Source organism: Pholis gunnellus (assembly GCF_910591455.1).
Source record: "Pholis gunnellus genome assembly, chromosome: 24".
Taxonomy (NCBI): domain Eukaryota; kingdom Metazoa; phylum Chordata; class Actinopteri; order Perciformes; family Pholidae; genus Pholis; species Pholis gunnellus.
In genome coordinates, this window is record NC_136551.1 from 8,797,137 (window position 1) to 8,821,135 (window position 23,999).

The 23,999-nt window shown below is 42.7% G+C and overlaps 1 protein-coding gene across 1 annotated transcript in view; it reads right to left on the reverse strand.

Moving 5' to 3' along the window:
* The window catches only part of LOC306715476 (interleukin-1 receptor accessory protein-like 1), a gene marked incomplete at both ends in the record, with an annotated part of 185,217 nt that overhangs the window by 53,614 nt on the left and 107,604 nt on the right, over positions 1-23,999 (reverse strand). The window lies entirely within an intron of this gene.

The window sequence follows — 23,999 nt, forward strand, 5'->3', positions numbered from 1 at the left end:
CTAAAAACTGCAGTTCACAAACCAATGGGTGACATCAGAGTGAAAACATCCAACACAGTCTATGACTGAAACAGAAGCTAAACACAAGCTAATCCATCATGCTACTATCCACCCCAAGTGTTATTGGGAAAATTAGCAATTGCCGTGAAAAGCATAGGATGAACCCTGTATTTTGAGTTTGGGTTAGAGAAACAACTTTTACATTTTTTTAAAAAAAACAGCCATTCTCAGCTACTACTGTCCAGAATCTCCAGTCTGGTCGTCAAACAACGGTGCCATGTCCCTTGAAAGCCTGCTCCCTTTCAAACACCAACGTCCAGACAAAAAGAGTCCTCTTCCAGTTCCTCCACTTTACTTTCCGTCTATATCCGCTCCCAATGAAGTGATTGGCAGCTCTGGTTAAATCTGCGACCCAGAGTCCAATTACATGGAAGGGGTGTGAAGTATATGAGTACGATTACGGGCCCATTTTCCCAGAAATAAGGACTCTGTCACCGGGGAGCTGTGGGCCTCACAGAGCCAGCCAAGCCTGGCCACGAATGAAAGAGGTATTCTCTCCTCTGTCACTTCTCATTGTTGTGAAGCGGCCGCTCTACGAGCGAGCAGAGTAACCTGCAAACAGGCAGCGTAGCAGAAAATGCAAAGACATAGTCTGGTATTTGTATTTCTTAAACACATGAGCACAACCATGCACACACACAGATGTGCACAAATGGTTCCTTGTCTCTCTTTCTCAAGTGGTATGCATGATTGCACAGCAATGCATATTTGGACATTAAGCGGCCTATTTTTAATATACCGAATTCCAGCAGAGCTTCGTCCCACATCCCCAAACACAACATCAAGTGAACACGAACATAATAATGCAGATCCCATCACAGTGGTTAGTCTTATCTACTTATAGAAAACAAGGCCCATAGCATACTGCACCAAGAATACTAAAAAGCAATTATTGCCCTCAGCTGTGGTGAGCCCCAAATTAATGAGGGAGAGAGCGGAGTTTTGTGCAAAAATCTGCAGGATAATTTGTTTAGAGCATTAGGAGGGAAAAAAAGCTATCCAAAGAGTGTAGTTAATTGTATTCTTCTGGAGAAATTGGGAAAGTGCAAAAGGTAAGAGTGCCACTGGTAGGAAGGGACCTGAATCAACATTTTTATGGCTGTTTTTAATAAGACCACATTTATTCTCCTTCTAAGTTGCACGCTAATTAATATTGTTGCAGACAATTACACAAGCGAGTCCTTCTGTTTTTGCAGAGAGGCCAGATGAAGCGGCAAAATGTGTCTTAATTTGAGCGATCGCAATGAGAAGAAAAGTATGGTTGGAAGTGTTTTGCTGCAGTGTTTGAGAACATTGTCTTCTCCTCTGCTTGACAAGATAACGATCGCTCTCCCCCTGTTTTGCTGACACACGAGTCAACCTCCCAACAGTGAGAGCATCTCCCATACTGGCACCACTGGGGCCAGAGGAGGCTGACTTTCAAGTGGAGGCATCAAGTCAGGGCTAAAGCCTTCTCCAAGTCCCCTGGCTCTAAAGCTTAGGATGCACACACACACACATATATATATATCTGTGCATGAGTGAGTGTTTATGTGGGAGGGATGTGCATTGAAAGGTCAGGCATCAGCCCACATCCTCCCTCGGAAGGAGGAGAGCTGGGTGCTGGGTGTGGGTGGGCAACTGTATAAATCCAGTAAACAACATGACAGTATGCCTGCCCTGTTCTCAAACTTATTTATTTGCATGTAAACATAATATGCATAATATTCAGTTTGTGTACATTAGATGATGATTATTTTATTACATTGATTGATGGAAAGAGGATTTGACATTGTATAAGTGCAATAAGAAAATCTGTGTCCTCCCACCATTTAGATCGAAAGCTAAAGAGATTGTATTTTAATGAGGCCATAAGGTTTCAATAACATGGACATCAATTATTATACTCATTTGTGATGCAGTAACATCGCATCTAATAATACATTAATAAACAAATCTTGACTCAAGGCCTATAGCCTGATCTAGAGATTTCAACTGCATCTCACACTCTTCATCAGCTCCATGACAACAGAGAAAACAATGATGAAGACCATGACAAATCAGCCCTCGTTTATTTTGCCCCAATGTCAAGAATTACCTCTCACATTTAACACGTACTTGACCCTAGTGGTTATGTAGCAATGCCTAGATTGTAGTAATGACATTTCTGCCTGCATCACAATATGATGAAGGTGTGTAAATATTAATGGTGTTTAAACACTGGATACTGTAAATCCTCTGGAGTAACACAGTACCAATGAGCCCAACGAATGAAATACCAATTATCATTGTATTGGAGGGATGGTGTCTCAGTGGAGGACATCTCAAAACCTCGAGGCAACTATCTGCATAAAACACCGAAATGCGAACTATGTTTATTGTGATTTCACACAAAAGTTCAAATAGGGCAGCTTCCATCAACACCTCCATCTCACAGTAAACAGCTCTGCGGACCCGCTGTGTTGCTTTGCCTCCCATCTCACAGAAAATGTTGCCATTACAACAAGCTACTTTCTTATGACCAACTTTGTTTTCTCGACTGCGCTGTAATCTCTGCAAACCAGACTCCTATATCAATGCCACTCCGCATTACCCCCGACACTCACCGGTGCTCTGGTAAAACATGAAATATAGTCTCACAAAGGTCTTATCAGCCAGACAAGTGGACCTAAGAGTTCCAGACGAGTGTACTTAAAAGGCTCATGGTGAGTTTAAAGGATTTAATGATGTCTGGCCCTGGAAGAGTTTGAGCTCAACGCACAGACTCTTTCATAAGCAATTAAACATCCGGGCTTGCCCTCCAGTCCAATTGTCAGGTATTTCCTTTATTAATAACTGTGACACAAATTCAGAAAACATGTCACAGTGTTTTCTATATTTGTGCCGGATGGGATCATCGGTTTAATATGAAGCCAGATAAAGCCTCTCTCATAAGATCATGGTTTTAATCAACCAATAAACAGCTGTCAGAATCTCGAGAATATGCCTCGACAGAAAAATGAGGGTGCTTATTTATTTGAATCCACGCTGCGGTGATCAAAAGCCTCAGCTGCCATCTCACTTAGCACATGTGACAGCTTTCAGTAGCAGCATTCAGTCCCATTAAGCAGTGGACACAAACTCAGCTCCTGCCCTCCAACTGTTTGCTGTTTACCTGTCCTCTCTATCAACTTTGATTACCGCTCACGGTTGCTTATTGTTTGCTTTACCTCCCACTTCTCCATTCAATCAATTCACCATGAGGCAAAATTAAAGAAAAAAAAACAAACAGAATTACTGATCACCAGGGTGATGTGCTGCTCTGCTAATGGTGTCCTTTAATCCTGCTCATGTTACCACATCGAGTCATAAATATGGAGATGTTCTCTTTCTCACACCAAACATCTGCACCATTCCTTACTGAGCACGACAGAGCCCAACACACCGCAGGCTTGGCACTGCCATTAAAGATGATACCGTAAGGTGAATGATAAAACAAAAGCAGCATTACAAATCATCTCCTGTGTTGTATAATTAAGGCAGACACACCAGTCTTTGTATTCTCTTTTCTGAAGAGAAAACAGGATCTATTCTAGCACTGGCCTTGGGCTGCCAACAGTGTGACAGAGGGATTCATCCTGATAGAGAATCCTTGGTACTACAAAGCATCATTAAATCAGACCTTGATCATTTATTAACGCTTGTGAAACACAGTTGCGGCCAAAGTATTATAAAAGGAAATGATGGTCAGGTAGAGTTGAAGAGGCAAAGTTTGCTCCACTATCACTCCATCATCACACTTAGGAAATAAACACGATTTGTTTGTAGTCACTTCAAGCAACACTATGTAAGTTCTGCAAGTGGGAATAATGCCATATTTCATTTCTTTTCATTTGAGTCGGTGAAAGACATCTTCATCAGACAGCTCAAGACACCCCTGGCCCAATTTGATGTAACAAAACTTTGCAAGATGATCTCTAGTTTCCATTAAAAGTAAGTAAGTAATTTAAGCCTTGGTTTAGAAAGGTGTGCTAATATACTGTAGAAATAAGTCAACCACCTTGCCATCAGTCACATATTTCTCACATCCATACAGTTATTCCTCTTGTGCTTAAAATATCTTTGCATATTTGCACTATGACTATAATTTGCATGACTCTTCTGCAAAGTTCAAGTCCAGTTCAGCTCAAAGCTCACAGTAGTCCATCATCTTTTGGTTTGAACTGAATTGACACGCTGTGCAAAGTCCTGACAATATCATCAGCTCCAAAAACGGGTTGACAAAAAAACTGAAATTCCAAACAAACTCCTACCTGCCTCCAGAATACAGTTGCAGATCTAGACCTATTGTCTGTTAATTGGAAATGCGTTTGTTTGCTCACTATCTCCAGAGAAGGATATTACAGTGCAGGGTAATTATCGGAGTGGTCGAGCCTGGCGAGCCCTTTGCACGCCGTATTGTTTGAGAAGCTGTGTAACTGTGTAATCAGCTGCTGGGCCCATTCATTCATTGTCATTGTATCTGTGCTGCATAACAAGAACTTTGGTCAAAGTTCACCATGCTGCAGGAGCACCATGATGAACTCAAAATGGACTATCCAAAAGAAACTGGGTCACTTTGAAGTTCCACATTTCCAAAGCACTACCAATCTGCTTATAGACCATAACTTCACAACACCCCCCCCCCCCCCCCCCCCCCCCCCCCCCCTCAAAGTATACTGGTGGACTCTTTTTATAGAGCCTGAAAGCAACCGGCGTCGGCAAAATGCATTTGCATCAATATGGATTTCTTTCAAACACCTCAGGTTTTAAAAAGGAAGGTGATGGAGGAAGCCAAACATGTACAAAGGGGGACTTCTGACCAGGAGAAGAAGCCAAAAATGCAGTGTGGTTTCAACAAAGGCAAAAGAGAGAGCTATGGAGACGTTATAGTATTGATTTGATGAATAAAACCAATTGAAGTGTCTCATGCATTAAAGTCTCCCAGCCCTCAACCAACTATTGCACAGGACACGCTACATGTCACTCAACTGCTGCAGTGGAGCAGCTAAACAGCAAAGACTTTGCTTGGAAAAGTAGGTTCCCAGGTGAGATGCTGTGTAACTGTGAATATCAAGCGGGACGCTCCTAAAGAAAGGACAGGTGCATACAGAGTTGCAAGTTGAAGGAACAATATGAGCCTGAGGAAAACCTTTCAAACAGAAAGTGTCGGCTGTGTTTCTGTTGGTGATACAAATGATGACAAAATATATTTGAGGGAATCATAACAACTATTGCTATACTTTAATTCTGCAAAAAGAGCCTCAAGGATCAGAACAAATTACACATGCTTCCTAGAGTTGGCAGACCATCCTCAGGCACTACTGCCCCATTATCACTATGAATTACTGTTTTGTGTTACTGTAATGAAACTGTTGAATGTGGACTGCATTAGAGAGGAAGCCATGAATGAGCCACCACCCCCGGGCTGTAAGATTATAACCTTGCTGCTAAACCCAGGGATAATCAGAATTTTGGGTCCTCGTGTGTATTCTGCTCGATAGAAAAGTCCTTCAGAGTCTGTCAATCGCTACCTGCGGCTATAGATAATTCAGCAGAGTGGTCACAGCCCAACGGAATTGAACTGTATCTGTGTTTCTATAGTGTTGAGGTTTGAAAGAGAAGAAATTAACTCCACAGTGAAGATGTCTACTGAAGACATGCTAATGAAAACTAAAGGTTACGGTGATTTTGCTGCTAATGCCTATCGAAAAGCCAAAACATATTTCTTATCTTTGGCTCTCTTTTGATTTGATAACATAACATTTGGGAGTTTCTATCCTTCTCTATTTGTCTGGTATGGAAACTGTTACAAATAACATTTGCTTGCAGTAATAGTACAAACATTGTGATTTAAAAAGAGTAAAGTACTGCCAGACTTGTAGTTGTCGCTTGCATATTTGTGTTTTGTATATTATGGTCAGTGAGTTATGACCTCGACCTCCAGCTGCTGGGCTGTGGATTGAGCTCCATCTCCCTTTGCCTTGCAGGGGGGAGGATGCTCGCAGCATGCGACTGACCTGGATGCTAACCGGGGCGCTAAATCTGAAATTATGGGCATTAAACAATGTGACGCACAGAATGCGAGGGAGAGTGAGACGGCTCCACAACAGGAAAGAAAGCAATGAAGACGGGACTGCCCTTGCATGAGGATATGAAAAGCGGCTATCCACTCCACATTGCTTGGTTGATTTACTCAGTACAGCCATGAGTGACAGCCGGAGCTTTGCTCTTACAAGGTGAAACGGATCGCATGTATGTCCCAGGAGCTCTTGGTGAGTATCACAACAACAGTGATGACCAGATCAATCTCAATCGATACCCATAACGAGGCCTCCTTAAGGCCCTCTTGTTTAATCGTTGCCTATATTCATCTTCCCCTTAAACCCATAACCGCTATTTTTCTTCACGGCCGTTTGATTAACGCTTAACCGCTGAACTTTTTCTCCAGCACTCTCTAAAGCAGTTGCTTTTGTGTCCGGTGATGTGCGCACACGCCAATACACCTTGGATCAATAACCTTGGCTGTGTTTTAGGCTGTAATGACGCTTAACGGCCCATGAAGGTGATGGAGACCTTCGGCATGGTGTGGGTGACATGTCAGGGCCAAGCCGTGGCTCTCAACACATCGGTGAGGTGATGTTTATACGGGACAAATGTACTTCATATGTAGAGGCATTTGTAAATTCAAGGGAGTCACTTCTTATCTCCCTCAATTACACTCAAACTGTCAAGAAAGTTACATCTTTAAAGAATCTAAAAAAAGGAAAAAAGATGGCAATTTCTCTCTATGTGTGTAATCATGTTTAATTGCTGAGCAGAATAAGAAACACTTTCTCTGCAAACAACAAACACGTGGTGGTTAGAATATCTGGCGATTCATGAACGCCCACTCTGCTTCCATAGCTGCAGTGCCAAACAACTACTGGCTAACGTTTCTTTTTATCGCCGCTCCATTGTTTCATGACCTCAGTGGTATAAGAGGCTTGTTCTCCATTGTTTGTCTCTGCGGTGAAATTGATTAACATTGGGCTGTAATTGCAGCAAAGTTTTGGGGACAAACATTAGACACCATTATCTTTCCCACTGGGTGACAAAATGGAGCCATAATTACCATCAACCGTTTCTGAAAGCAGCGCGTCTAAATCCGTGCAGTCCGTTAAGTCGTACACGCATTTGCACTTGCATGTGTAATTGATGATTACCCCCCCTGCTGATAAAAAAAGAGACTTAATGTTGCTGCAGATGGCAATAACCGAGGAGGAGGAAGAGGTGGGAGAGTATGTGGGAGAGTGCGCGGCTGCATAAAAGCCAGAGAAAGAGCACAGGAGAGCCAATGAAAGGTTAAGCGAGGGAAAGTCTACGTGAATATTCATGCATGTAAAATGATACGTTTTGTAATCTCAGTGAGAAGAGGCCTTGCTAATAAAAGGATACAAATCTCTTGGTTGCCAACAGACTGCATATTCACTGACATTCTGTTTGGTACGTTTTTACAGAAATCCACGAGGGGAAACTTCTAAATGCTACTTTACTTGTACATTTTGTGATGGATGGGTTTGAGTGCTGCATCAATGGTCTGCGCTTCTTGAACAAAACTGCCTCAATTTAGGTCCCTGCACGCATGCATACACACACGTGCGTATGAACATTAATATACACAACGCGCACACTTTGAGATTACACAACATGACGCTGAACTAATCCCACATGACACGAATACATCTGGCCGACAGGCAGATTTCACAGCCTTCAAAAGCCTCTCCGACGGGGGAAAACTACAGCACACAGGCCTTGGATGTTCCTTTGAGTTGCAGCAGCCGAGCAACACAAAAAGAGCACCCATTTATTTCCAGTCGACGCACTGTGTTGGTCAAGACAAAACCAGACACTGCAACTGGGTGTGGACTGTCAGGAGAGGTACACAAATACTGTATCTACAAAGACAAGGAAGCTCCAGCAGTCGACTGTGCCGCTCTTTGCGTTTATGCAGGTTGACAACACTGGTTTCGCTGCTTCAGGCGCTGACCGCATTTCAGTACTGGGGGAAAAAAAAAAGAAGCAATCTCCATGGCAACAGCTTCTCCAGTTTGCAGGTTGTAACGCATGTGATGACATCATGCAGACATCATCCACCACCATGGATCAGAGGTACCTGCTGATCCACTCGCTCGTCAGAACCTCATGTGCCCTCAGGGAAAACGAGCCTTCTCTGACAATATTCAACACATGTTTACAAGAGGAATGATGCAATGAGGCATTGAGTGCGTCAGCTGTTGAAACATCAAAAGAGAAATTAAATGAACGTCATTCACTGTCAACTCCGTTTGAAATTGAGTGATGCCGATGGTTGGCTTTGTGATTTGAAGGAGAACACTTTATTGGAGGCCTCGCTGGACGAAAGCCATTGTCACACCAACTGACTGTACCCTCTGTGTTTAAAGGTCCAATGAGGAAATTCTGACAGATAGCTGGCAGAAAGACTCCAAAACAAACTCCCATTGGAGAACTATGCCTGTGTTTTGGTGAACCCCATTAACTAAATCCAATATTCTCTCCCCTTTTTCGCTCGGTTCTATCTTGGCCTCAATGAAACGCAATCTCCACCTAGACCTGAGGGAAATATCTGGCCATTTAGCTGCTAAATGCTGCACTATGTTCACCAGATAGCTGCAAACTTTGACTGTCTCCACTTCTGTGCCGGGCTGGTAGTCTGCTGTCAATTTATGCCTGCTGCATTTGGAAACTATAGGTTGATGAGAGCAGTGAGAGTGGCACGAAACTGTAAAGTCACAGGCTGAATAACTATAACAACAAGCTGAATAATGCAGAGATGCAGAGTAGATGGTGAATTAAAGAGAGGTACTGACTGCAGGTACAGTCATTCCTATGAAAGCATCTTCTTGGAGACGTCTGTGTCACTGAGAGAAATCACATGACAGGCACACGTACAGAGTAATGGATGTCGAATGCTACCAGAGCGCCTGAGAGAAAGATGCCACAGTGGCTGTTAATGATGCGATACAAATATGGGGAAAGGCAGCAAAAAGAAAGCTACACAAGAGGGAGCAACGATAAAATGTTGGGAGAGATTTGAGAGGAGAAGAGGGAAATATGGCAGGGAGGGAAGACAGATAGAGAGATGCCACGAGCATGAACAGATGGCTGCGAAGGGAGTCGGAAAGAGCGAGAGAGGGAACGAGAGAGGACGACAGAGAGAGAGAGAGAGAGGGAGGAAAATCTGGATCAGGCTGAAAAAGGCCTCGAGTTCACTTTGGGGAATGCAGTAAGTAGGACAGGCAAAACTTAAATTCCAAAAAATGAGACCCAAAAATAACCCAAAGGAGAACAAACCACTGAAGCCTGGGAGCTATGCTAGATGGTCAGTCAAAACAGAGCTGGCTCTTCCGCTTTGAAGAGCATCCCCTCTTTGGGATTCATAGTCTACCTGAGGATGAGCACAAAAGGGGGCCGACATCTTAATGGTGATCTATGCAAATTCAGCTACGAGGGAAAAATGATAAACAGGGACAGTCCCGATGCAAATGAAGACTCCTAAAGGAGGCAGATTCATCCATATGTATGTCAAGGTAGGGCTGTATCATATACTTCATATAATGTGAGATTGAAAAGTAAGCTTCTTTAGAGCTGGAGTTGGACTCCCCGCTGCACTGGAGAGTCTTAATTCTGTGCTTCAGTCTTGTCTGCCACACACCTTTCTGCATTCAGCCAATAAAGGAACAGTTCCCTCACGCTTAAGGCCATGGCAATATACATAAAGAGAAAGTCATTAACTCAACAATTCCTTCATATCAGTTAATTCCTGAGAAGCCATTTAAACATGAGAAATGATGTGACTCATTAAGTGGGTTGAACCAATACCATTATATTGTAATATGAAACCAGCCCCGTGGCCGATATAAAGCCAGCCCGTGGCGTCCGTCTACCCTTCTCCACTAAACTCTGCCTCTCATATCTCTTCTGTGTGCGCTCGGCACCGCTCCAGCACGCAATCTCTAACCCAGTGATCCCGCTCACACATTTTCACACACAAGGCACCCCAGGAGGTCACACGCATTGGTATGCTCCACCAGACGTGGGACGAGTGCGGAGCAGGCTGGCAGATTGACAGCTGTTGGATGAGCGTAAATACGCCGCATAATACTCCCTGACAAAAATGACATGGAGGTATAAAGATGCAACGGCGCTGTGTACGCACGGAGCCGTCTCAATCACAGCGGAAACCCTGCAAACACGTACGCACATGAACGGCACGATCCAATTTGATTCAGTGTTTACCGATCGTGCCTTTGGGCACGCGTTGGCTCTAACTTACACCTGATGAGTCATCCACTTCGGTGGGTAAAAAAATAAAAGAATGACGTGTTTGTGCGCGATATGGTGTATGCCCTTGATTTGTATGCCCTCCAGAGAAGACGTGCGTGTTTAAAGATGACGTTTTTCTTCTTCTTTGTTTTAAGGGGAGCTCAGTGTGCAGCATGTGAACGCTTCTCTGGGTCGGTTTGGTTCTTGGTTGGTGTTTTACTTCAAACAAAGCTTCAAAACGTCAGATCACTTTTGATGCATGTTGATATTAATGTGACATCCATTCTGATGTCTTGAGCTTTGCCCAAAGTCCACCTTAAAACATAATGATTTCAGGATCAGGAATAGTTTTTACTCAAGGCCAATCCTCCAGCCTTTGACAAATATACTTATATACAGTATATTGTACTGTATATCTCATTTTATTACACTTGCTGTCAGTTCTGGTCACAGGTCTCTATGAACACAACCTCACCATGAGCCCATGTTAATGCATGTACTGTAATGTAATGCAAGTACAGTATAATACTAGTCAAGCTCTTAACCCTGTAAAGCTTTCCAGTTCTTTCTTACAATGGCTTTTTTTTCAGCATGACTGACGTTCAGCTGACATTATTACCCACCTTTAGAAAATAAGCACTAATATTAGTTGGTAAAGGCCAAGTTCAAATTGTAAAAATCATGAAAACCCCGTCAGAATGTGTCTCCTGGACATCCTGTCTGACAGAGAAAAATCAATACAGCACAACTATTGTTGGATTCTGACAGATCCTGTGAAACGAGGTCTTCTACTCTGTGTGTGTGTGTGTGTGTAATATTCAGCTTCTCTGCTGTCAGACAGGCTGTCTTCAAGTCATATTGGGAATACAGGACCTGGAAATATCCGAACACCCAACAAAATAGGAAACACCAAAACATCACAACACACACTGCACAACGTACTCGTTAACCCACCGTCTGTTAGAGCCTGTAACTTCAGGCCACTAACAACCTGTTAGAAGCAACTATCATTCCGGTCAAATTACTGTACATTTATTGATCACGCCAGGCTTATCTTTTAACTTTAACTGCAGGTGAAGTTCATTCTGGACATATTATACAACCATATTATTGTGTACTATACAAAATATTGTAAAGTAAACCAGAAAAGGAATCCTGTGGTGCATATTGTATATTATTTAAAGCAGAGCTAGGCATATTTAAATGTATTTACTTATTTCAATGTCGGCTTAATGCACCTTAAGTATGCACTGTGCAGCTGTATCATACAAGAAACAAATGCATAATAAAAATCAGATTTGGCAGCCTTTGGTCCCTGTGCCCAGCAATCTCTGCTGAACATGGCCTTTCAGTTTGTTTTGCTGCACAGGCCATCAATTCAGGTTGGCATTAGCATCATGTGCCTAGTCATTTAAATAGTGTGGAAACTGGCACAAACTGGTCCTCAAACTCCAACCAATTAGGGGAGTTACGGCACTATTTCATGGTCCTCTTATTGTGTCAACAACCGATGCATTCTGTTAATGTTAGCAATGGGTAAGTAGCCTCATGTAGCATCGCTCTATTATTCTGCGTTCTATGCTGGAACTGGTCCAGCATGCAAAAATTGGGACTCCATTATATTTAATTGAGTTTTCTGCAGAACACTGATAATAATGTAAACTGTATTTAATGGTGACTAATGAACTATAAGCATCAACTGAACAAACATTGTGAGCAGAAATTAACATAAATTATTGTCTCTATTAGTCTTGTAGCAGCCATCTATGTAGCATCAACATAAAAACATAAAATGTTATGAGCATAAACATTAGTTGGCAGACCCACAGCTGCTCATAACGCTGCAGCTACTGTTCTGCCTCTGACATTTGTGTCAGGAGAAACAAAAAGAGCCTGACAGCACAGTGAGGACGAGTAAGGACACGCACACACACACACACACACACACACACACACACACACACACACACACACACACACACACACACACACACACACTTTACAGTTGATGAGGGGAATAAAGAGTGGATGCAACGTTGTTTGAGTATTTATCTTAATGCAATTTACTGCATCAACTAATGGAGGAAGCAAAACACAGACTGTGCATGTGTGCAGGTACAGTAATGAAAGCGATAACACAACAGCTCCCATGGTTCACTCTCGCTGTGCTTCCTTCCCCATTTTTGCACACATTAAACGTGCACATACACTTACAACGCAGCCATGTTGCGCTCTCTCTCACACACACACACACACACACGCGCACACACACACCCACCCACCCACCCCTTCGGCTACTGCTTTATGGGTTGATGAGTCATAGCTCTGGGTCTTCTAAACTAGGACAATCCACACACACACACATAGCTTATACAATAGAGCACCACAGACATACCTACATGCACACACAGAATACACTCCCAAACAAAATACATACGCACACGCACACGCACACACACACACACACACACACACACACACACACACACACACACACACACACACACACACACACACACACAGGCGACTTGGTGGCAATCAACTTCGCAGCCTGGGGACTCTGAAGCTGCCTGGTGTTGATAGGTTAGTGCTGTTTTTCTTTCACACATTTTAACAAAAACTAAGTGTGTTAAATATCAGTGCCACCTGCTTCTTGCATGAAATGGGCTAATTAAGTTTATCCAGGGAAAACCGTACTTATCGACTCCTGCCTAGCTCTGAGTGGAGACAGGTTATTGATTGTGCCAATGGACTTCAACTCATTATTAGGAGGTCGACCTAATATTTTGGCGTAAATGTCATGCAAAAATAGGTTTCCCCGGTGGCATCAATACAATCCAAATTTTGCCTCAGTGATGCTTTTCCTCTGGAATTGATTTATTCATGATACTTTGATGCCACTCTGAATGTATAATCAGTTTGTCTGTAAAAAAGCAGGACCACAGCAAGACCAATTCGCCGAGTTCTACTTCTGCTTGCCAAATCAACTAAACTCAAGACGTTTGTTGGTGTAACTTTGCAGCGTTTGCGCTGACTTTTATGCTTCTTGTTCAGGCTGCACTTGGCACTTTTGCACTTTGACGGCCCCAAGTGGCAACGGGAGATAACTGTTCGAAGTTTTGAAAGTTGGAAGGACTTAATTACCATGAAAAATATGCATGTGATGTCAGAAAGATGCACTCTCTATATCTGTAAGTGTACTCTTCTTCGTAGCTGCTAGGGGAGGAGATGCTGGAGAAGAATAAAGCCTTTGGCTGCACATTGAGCCGTCGTTGAGTTTGGTTTCTCGGTATATTTGCACTTTGACTGCTGGTTTGGAGGGGGAGTTATTTTGTAACTAAGTTTTGATTCATGAGGAGAAATCCTGACAGCATCCATACTCAAAATAGATGAATATATCAAATGTACTGGATGATTTTTTTTGCCTTAAGTAGTGACTAACACATCAACATTTTATATCAAGATTTATATATTGCTCTTACAAGAAGAGCACAGAACCACTCTGGCAATCAGTGGAACTTGGCGTGAATGACAGCATTGGATCTGGATGATAATAGCTGCATATGGAACTGTATCATTATTTGTCTGAATATAAGACTGTCAGAGAAGGGGGGGGGGGGGATAGACAAGTAAATTAGTTAGAGTAGAGTTAGGGAAGACACGGAATGAACGCTCCCTGCTGGTTGGACTTTGGCCGCCTATCTGTTTTTATGTATCTGTGTTGCCAGTCTGTGTGCAAGGAAGTAAATCTTCCTCAGTCATAAAAAAAACAAGAAAATAAAATCACCAAAGTGTGCCAGGCAGAGTGCAAGAAATGTCAACTGATCCTTGGGCAAGCAGCGTTTAAAGCAGCCAATCACGACTGAAAACTCGCAGCTTTTGCCCACGGCGTTAGAGGGGGAGCGATGACATGGACGAACCTCATGGGACCGTGTGACTGTCACCATGACGACAACCTTTTGCTTAACCTTAACCAAGTGGTTTTATTCGCCTATACTTAAACAAACTGCCTTAACGGTGCTTATGCAGTGAGATGATTGGTTTGTCTGTGTCTTCTTTCCTTTGTCTTGGGAGAGTGGTTTACCTACTTCCTCCAAGACCTTCCATGTCTTTTGTAGGATTGATAGTAGAAACACTGCATGTGATGGAAAATGGAAAACAAATCCTCCCGTCTCTCCTGTTAGAGACAATTACATTGAAAAAATAAAAATCTGTTGTTGATGTCTTGCCACCAGCTGCAGCGACCGACAGACCAACGATCCACCGATGCACAAGTCCTCAGAAAAGCACTTTAGTATGTTGCTGTCATAATTAAAATCAATATCAATACTGTGTCACGGCATGGAAGGATGCTCAATATCTGGCCTGCGGTTGGCAGGGAGAGTGGATGGTCGGGTGTGTGTTTGCTAAAGAAGAGAAGTTAGCCTGAGTCTCAGAGATTAAACCAGAGTGCTGCCAAGACCTCTGGCACGGAGACGCCGGTTTCTCACCAGGAACCACGGGGAAAAAATGAAATCTTTTTGCAACAAAAGATTTTCTGGGCACTTTGGTTTCATTGTTGGGAACATTTTGGACCCTTCCAAAAGAGATATGCTGAACTGAGAAGTAACGATTTTGAATTTAACATTGGCAAGTACATCTCGTGACTCACCCAGAATGCTCTGGGAGGAACTGCCTAAGCTATATCCCGACTGCACACATGTGTGCACTGATTTAATTCACAGTGGACTACTGAGTTTATCTAGTAAAACAGATTGTTTTTAGTCTTTTCTCCCACAACAAAAAAGTGCGCTAAATCACATATTTTAAAAAGTTATTTAAAATATAGTCATTATTTGTATGATTTTCTAGATCACTAAATGCTAATCTATAATATGGAATTAGGATAAAATGGTTTAGTCTTAATGTGTGTAAAGAAATACATTTGTTTGTACATACAAATTTTACAAATTTATATTAGTTCAATTGGGAATTATTGATTTACACACCATTAACAGACTCTTCACATCTGAGGAACTAAAACAAAAGTATAAAAGTGCTATACGCACTTTTGAAATATCTACAAATTAAGAATTTGATTGCTAAAACACAGCATAACTTTCTAACCCATTTCTTTTTCCCTTTAGAGAAAACTATAATGAAATTGCCAAACATTTATCACTGTCACAAGTTCTAACTATTAACATGTTGTTGATGAGAACCTACTGTATAATAATCCATGTTTTTATTCCTCCTTTTATTAACCAAATTGATTTTCTGAAATGAAAATAGAGTAGAATAAATTCATTGGTTAAAAAATATGAAAGTAATTAGTGTGAAATGGATATAAAGTCACTCTTTCTCCCAGATAGTGGTATGTATCACAAATGACTTATAACACTATAAACAGTGTAAGAAATGTCATCATTTTGCACATGAGGAAGCAGTAGAGATGACTGTGTGAACACAACAACGCTGTATTCCAAAATATCCGCTCTACTTTATTCTATTCTGGTCTGCAGAGAGGTCATGGCCTATCTGAGCATGTCATAATCCCTCCCACTGCTGAGGAAAGAAATAGTGCTTCTTTACCCAAGGTATAGAAACAAGGTGTTGCCTGACTCATAGCAGTTATGAGACAAATATCCATAACATTTCATCTGACACATTCCTATCCCCTGTAGCATGACCACCCACGGACCGAACAGAGGACCGGATACAATGGACCAACACAAAGCCGACCAGTACTGGATGTGTGTGGAGAAAGACAAATCTGACCATATCGGGCTGCTTTAGCACACACAAATCCCTTGAGGTGACAGTGTGAGGTGGTAAAAGCTGCAATAGACCTGTGTGTGTGTGTGTGTGTGTGTGTGTGTGTGTGTGTGTGTGTGTGTGTGTGTGTGTGTATGAGACAAACAGTGAACATTAGCTTCTGTTTCTCCTTGTTTGAAGAATATTGGATTTTGCCTGTATGGGCACAAAATATCTGTGTGTGTGCAGCAGCTGTACCATGACATCACAGATCTGCGGTCTCATGTGTCACTTGCCAAGTTTGCTGCCACTGTCATCTCCCTCCCCTCCTGACCGTGATCCGGCCCTCTAGCTTTCTGGCTAGACATCAGAGAGCGCTCTATCTCTCTATGTCTCTCACACACACACCCACACACGCGACAACATATACACAATCAGGAGTTGGCCCCAAAGACCAATGTGAGACCAAAGACAGTGCAGAGGGAGCATCGCCTAACCAAGGTCACACTCCGGGCGGAGAGGGGACACTGTCATCTCTCTCCAACCTGGATGCACTGTCACATGAAGACAGCCGGAAGGAAACCAATATGGCCACCTGTTTGGCTGGAAATACAGCGAGGGCAATTAGTTCAACCAGGAAACACACATGCACTGTCAAGGGGATGATGATGAAGGGGAAGTTTGCAGGATTTGCATTTTGGCTGAGGCTTGTGCGGTGGAACTGGCTTCACAGGAGAGGCTGATATATTCTGGGGGAAATAAAAATGCAAGCTGCTCTGCTTCTCTCTGCATTCAGGGGTAAAATCCAGAGAGAGAATATCACTTTGCAGAATAAAATGCACCAAACAACCTGAGAAATTACAATGAAAAGATTATCTTCGAGTCACCAGAGCAAATTAATGGCTCCTCCACCTGCCAGCAGTTGAAGTTTTTTAAATAGTGTCTCACAAAAGAGACAAGGTGACACTGCTCTGTTGAGGTTAAACTGAGGGCTAATCTAATGGGCGTAAAGAAAAACCCCGCTGTGCTTAACAGCCACACTAAAATGGGTTTAATTTTAAGGCAGGTGGCTCGTGGGTGCCCAGCTGTCACACAGTGCTGAACGAGTCACCGAGTGAGTCTTCCTGCTGCTAGTAATCCATATGCTGGTGTTGGACTTAAGTTGCCTATCAGACTGGGTGTATAGCTGCTGCAGTGCAGAAGCTACTGATACATGACGGGACTGGAAGGAGCGTCAGAAAATGGAAACGAATGTGTGTGAGTTGAGGAGGAGCGCTTTCAATTTAAAATTCCAGCTCGGATCTGAAGTACACAGCTGTTGATAGAGCAACAGCTGGACGGGAACTGCACAGACTGCACTCTGTGGCAGAGTTGGTGACACGAGTCGGAGAATGGCAAAACCCAATAATAACACAGAGGAGAAAAGAAAGTGCAGCTTTAAAGTTACACTGTGCTGAAACAAACCCAAAAGCACCAGAGTACCAATCACAGAGCGAGCGCCTGAAGGGGTTGTTGTACTGTAACATAAGATCGCTCACACACCACTACTGCAGCTGTGACAGCCTGGATAGCAAGTCCACAGCTGTTACATCTTCCACTGTGGAGAACTGTAACTTACACAGTGAATCGAAGACGCAGGCGCCAGTAAAAAGGCCACCGTGACTGCAGTGGTGTATCACATCGAAACCACTAGTCAGGTTAATCAAAGAGTCAAAACGGGTTCAGTGGGTTTTATATAATCTACCGATCTGCTAAATGATTCTGACATCGGCGGAAGTCTTCGGACCTTCCCAAGTGCCGACATGCAGGTGCAATGCAGGAACTCTTTAGACCTTACACATGAAAATAAAAAAACTACAGCAAACCAGACTTTCTGTAAACTACACGCCGAAGACCAATTCATGATTAATAGGTCTACCCAGAGACGGGAAGTGTGGCTGACACAGACAGGAGGCAGTATATCTTAATGCTTGGCAAATGCTTGATGCTATTTCTTTTGCTAAGGAGAGCAAACGCCTTCAGCCATTTTTCCTCTTACTTTGGCAGAGACGGGTACGAGGGAGATGGGAGCCGCTGACAGGAAGCAGAGCGGGGAGCGGTCAATGGGGGACTACAGCTCGACTTCAGAGGTCAATCACCATCCAACATGTTAGCATGGTGTTCGCCCTGCGGTCGCGCTCCAGTGAATTTCCTCATGGTTTTGAATAAACATAAAGTCTCCTTCGGTCCGGCGGGCCGACCGAGTCTCTGCAAGCGCTCGCACAGACTGTCCCCCTCATTACCGCACTTATGTAAAACACTAATGGGAGCAGTCCTTTGCCAATAATCCCTTCCAATCACCACCAACAAACCCGCCTCTAATATGACAGGCACGATTTATGCCTCCACGCTGCAGGGTATATTAACCATTTGGGACAGTGTGCTGTCTTGTATCCACTTTCATCTGTAATAACTCAAGGTAAGACACCACCGTATTTCATACCCTCTGTGAATCCTAAATGATCTCACTCTTTCTCCCTTGCTCCGACTCTTTGCCCAACCCCCCCCCCCCCTTAATTTCTCTCTCATTCTCTTCCCTCCTCTCTCGTCTTTATCTCACTCTGTCTTCCCCTCCCTGCAGGGCCTCGACTCATCTGGAGACTTGCCAGGAATACAGATAGGATCACTCGCAGATGTACAATAACTTGAGGGGAATAAATATGCCCTAATTGAGAGAAATGATGTAATATTGATCCTAGGGCCTCTGAACCTTTGGCGTCGATGGAGCGTTCTGCGGAGCCAGTGACATTTAGAGGGATGGCTGGTGTGTGTGTGTGTGATATCGGGGATACAGTAGGTGTTACTGAGGCCACGCTGTGGGCGACTCTTTTTCTTTGTGGAACTCACGGTTTGATGAGAACTTCATGGCTGAAAAGCATGCGACTACTCGAGTGGTAGCTAGAGGATGTACCGAATATAACACCGAGCTGCAGCGAGTGATGCTTTTAATTTAAAACTCGAGTCGGAAAATATCAGCGTGTGCCGTCTGTACCCGTGCCATCGAGTCAGATTCCAGGTTAGCTTTTGGGGTTAAACTGAGCACCAACACAAGCGGTCTCATTTAAAAAAGTTCTGCACACATCCAAGCCAAGTTGAGTGGGTTATAGGTTCAAATGTTTTCGGTTTTCATTTCAAAGTTATCTTTATTGTAGCATTATGTAAAATAGGTCCAATATTTCTAATCCTTGTCCTACTGAAACCCTGAGGTGCTCCACCTCTCCTGTCTGGTGCTGTTCAAACATTTATTGGATTCAATGCATTATGTAAAGCACTTAAAATTGTCTGTTTGAAATGTGCTCCATAAATAAACTCGCCGAGACTATTCTAATAAAAAAAAATATATATACACATATAAAAGGAGGGCAGGTTTCGTGTGAAGACAATACATGATCACAACAAAAACAACAAAATCAATAAACCCTCAGGTGATAATCACGTCTTCCTGACCCTTGGATGTTTACATCCTTTCTCCAGAACTCTTGGTATTGACCTTGAACATGATCTATATGTCTACCTGTCTGTGGCATGGTGGGCCTTTTTCCCACAGCCGATTGTCAATACGACATCCAACACATCAAAGTCAATCATTACGTATTGAAAAAAGTGCCTGAATCAATGCGACAAGAACCCAAATATTACTCCAATAGAAGATATAATCCATACAGCTACAGGAAGAAATCTGCTCCAGGATAATGGGATGATCGACATTCATAGATTGATAAGGTCATGTAAAGGTTAAACTTTCCAAGACCATCTGTTGGACTGAGTTTCAACCACATTGGAGCAGTGTGGTGAAAGGTGACATTTTGTCTGCTGTCTATGTGCAGTTCATCATTTCTTCCTAATGATGCTCTGTTTCTGCAGAGGATGGAGAAAAAACCCACACGAGTGCAAACTTCCTTACTGAGGGATCTGGATTCGTCACGTCTTAATGTGAAGGTTTCGATGTCAGCTAAGAGGAAAATGGAAGTCTCATAGCAACCTGACCTGCACCAGAATAACAGTACATAGATGTGCTAGCCTCCTCATTACCAAAGGACTGCACATTCTAAATTGATGTGGCTGCCGACTCCAAGTCAATTCAGGATAATGATGGCTTTGTTCTGAGGTATCCTCAGTTCATACTATATCATTAAACAATGTAACTCCTTCTGATGAGTGACTGAAGAGCAATTTACAGTTTACACTGTTATTATTCACCAACCAACAGATGAGGAAGCTCAACCTCTGAGAGGAGTGCAGATTGTCAGATTGTTAGAGAGAGGCTGCTTAGAACAAAGAGATTTCCACAATGAGTAACACAGATATCCAAGCTATATTATTAAAAAGACGCCTTTTGTATTACTCGATAGCGGCTTGGAATTAATACGTTGAATCTTCTGCTAAGAGGACATACAAATCATTACGAGTTCATCTGTAATGTTTCCCATAATTCTGTTCTTATAATCCCAGAGTGGAATGATGGTACACCACGTGGCCAAAAGTATGTGGACAGCCCAACATTACACCTGTTTGATTGTTGACCATCTCATTAAAAACCTTGAGCATTAACATGTTGCTATCACCTCCCCAACTCCTCTGGGTAGATTTGGATTCTGGGTTTCATAACCCGGCTGCAGGTATCTGCTGTGCGCTCAAGTTTAAAGTGTTTCAACTTTGCCAAAGATTACATTTTTTTGTATTTCACAAACTATACAGTCATACATGGAAAAAAACAACATTTGAAGATATCCTGAGATCATTTGTCCCTGTATCTGTGACCTTTGACCCCTCCCTTTGTTAACAGTTTGTTGTTGCTGTGCTACTGCTTATCTTTGACTGAAAACAACAAATTGTTTTCCATCCCCTGAAGGGTCCAAAAAGGCATCGTGGGAAACAAAGCAAATAACTAAGTGAGGCACAAAAGAACAAGAAAACAAGACGTTTGGGGGAAAGTGAATACATCAAAAAAATCAATTCAATTACTCAAACACAAAACAACTCTTGCGATGCATTGAATATTACAGATTGATGATGCGTACCAGTACGACAGAGAGATGCAGGGCTTCTTAAAGCATTCAAGTGAGAGCTTAAAAGTGTATTTCGGGGGATGGCTCAGACACCATCACCTTGTTTTCTCTCCGCAGCAATTTCAGAAAACTCGCTGCGGTGTCGTAATGTCAAGTGTCAGGGGATGAAGTGTGATATCTTGAGGAAGGAGGCAGTTGAGAGAGCTTGAAGTTTTAACAGCCAATCAAGATCACAGGGGAACTCGCTGGATATTCCCAGTATGAGCATCACAAACGGAGTGCCGCGATGGTCGTGAATTCAATCTAACCCGAAATAAAATGCCAGGATAGGTAGGCAAGCGAGGCAGCGAGTGACACGTCAGCCCTGCACAGAAAACAGCATTAAAACAAATCAAACCTGGCAGCAGAACAAACGCTCATGAAGCAGATTTGTTTCTGGAGGTTGAATCCCTGGTTGGGTTGTGTTCAAGAACATAGAAGTGGCACAAACATGTTCATGTATTAAGGAAATAAATCACCCCGTCGTGTTTAAAAATTGAACACATTAGCACTCTGGAAACAGACTTGCGCTGCAGTTTGTCTGCTTGGCTTGACTGCAGACAATTATTCCACATCTGCACAAGACTGAGTGAAAGCAGCGTATTCAACTGTCAGACTGAATTACGGACTGCAAATGTGAGGCATCTGTCCCACAGAGAAAGTGGTAGAGAGGCACGCCCAACGAGGGGCTGAGAAGAGCATTTGTACAACATGTTTTAATCAAGCATTTGAATCAATTATAACTGAGGAACCACATCCATTAGGAGACAAAATAGCGAGTGGGCCACGGACGATGTGCGCTGATTAATTGGGGCCCGCCATTTACAGATCTCTCAGTTCATCCCTTGAGTTCCATAACAAGAGCCCAAAAAGTGTCTCTCCACGTTCGCCTTTCCCACTCCTCCCGCTCTCTCCCTCTCACCTGCCTAATTAACTGTCAGCCGAAGCCATTTACGCTTCTATATTTCAGTGTTTTTCAGAGTATGAATATTAAAATTCCGCCAAAACTGCCACACTGCGTTCGACTGGGTTCTCTCTGTGGATGACAAGAGCATGCTAGCCCAACGCTAACAGGAAGCGATAGGGGGTTATACAGGCAGAGGATCAAATAGGTGTTCATATATTATGTACACAGAGGTGCTGAGTCTGTGTAGAATATCAATGGGTGCTGAGGCGAAGGAGGAGCATAAAAAAGTGTTTCTACTGATCCTCATCCACTGGAAAATCAAAATCAAGAGGAAAATCCAATGTGATACATTTGGGGGATGAAGGTCTAGAAAGCTGAAAGAAGCTGAAAATCCCTGACAGAGAATGAAAAATACAGTAAAATGTTCAGTTACACAATAAATAAAATCAAGCCCAAAACTTCCTATCTTTGGAACATTATTGCCTGTCCATTAGTACAACAAAGTAATGGGTATTGTAAATCTCCATCATCCACTATCAAACACTCAATCAGATGAAAAAAGCCAGAGAGGCTTTTATCCATCATTAATTTAAAGCTACAGTGATTTGCGTCTATTTTCTGATTGCCACCTTTTACCTCTGCGAGCCAGTTGTGTTCGTCGCCCATGAAAAATTGACTTCAAAGAAAGTCTCCATCATGACCCATTTTCCCTTCTACCAACAGCTGAGCTCTCGTCCAATAAGGCACAAAGCAGGAATTTTCCCATGAGCCCCTGAGCATCAAAAGCTGGTAAGGCAAACGGAGGACTGCTGTTCTGAGGCAGCCACATGAGGCAGAAATGGAGGCAATCATTTAAAGTAATGCTAACATTAGGAATTTAAAGGTATGTAGGATTTCTCAGACGTAACATTAGCACTTCGATTCATTTCTGACTCATTACGGCTGAACAAACCAGCATCACCAGCAAGTTAGATGTGATCAGTGTAATTACAATGAAGAGGCACCCAATGGAAAGGAAGAGAAAAGGAGGCGGACATGGCTTTTAAACCCACTGAACTAACTTTCTCTTTCATACACAAATGTGTCGAATGACTCATCTCGTATTTTTCCTCCATCGAGAGGAAAAGTCGAGGTCCATTCACAAAAGGGCACAGAGAACAGACCTAATTGAAAATCTTGTACTGAACACTTCAACACTTGTTATGTCAGATCTGTGCAGATGCAAAGCACAAATTGAACTGATAGGAAAGTGTTGGAGATCAATTCGGTTCAATTACACAGCACACTCCAATGCTAGCAACTAGCGTCAATGGTTTTATCTAATTGAATTTGAACTTTGATGTCAAGTACTCGGAGGATCACAGAGTAAAAGTTACAGCAATACCATCAATTGGCAAATAAGAGCTGGTATTCAAATAATGTACAAGCCTCAAAAAACAGGTAAATGGTAAATTCAGCATAGTCTATACTTCCACAGCAATAATTCCATTAGTTATGGTTTTCACCACAGTATTTTCGAACACTTCTACTTCGCCATTTGTTGTTGGGAACTCAACCTTTCACCTTAAAGACCTGCTAGGAAAGGAGATATTGCTCAACCTAACCTGCTGGAAGTCTTTATATGAAACATTTGCGCAGGAAGTGTTGATGAGTTGCTTAACGATAAGAGAAAAATCAACAAAGTAGAAGCATTTTCAATGAATTAGTGCTTTAAAAGAGTATTTCTTTCAACAGAGTGCCGAGTATGACATGCATACAATCATTTCAGGATAATCTGCACTAATTCTATCAGTACCACAGGTAAACAAAGAGGATGTGTTGAGATTGCATTGACAGCAAACGGCGTCAACAACAAATGGAAATGGGAGCAGATCAGAAAACAGGGAGGA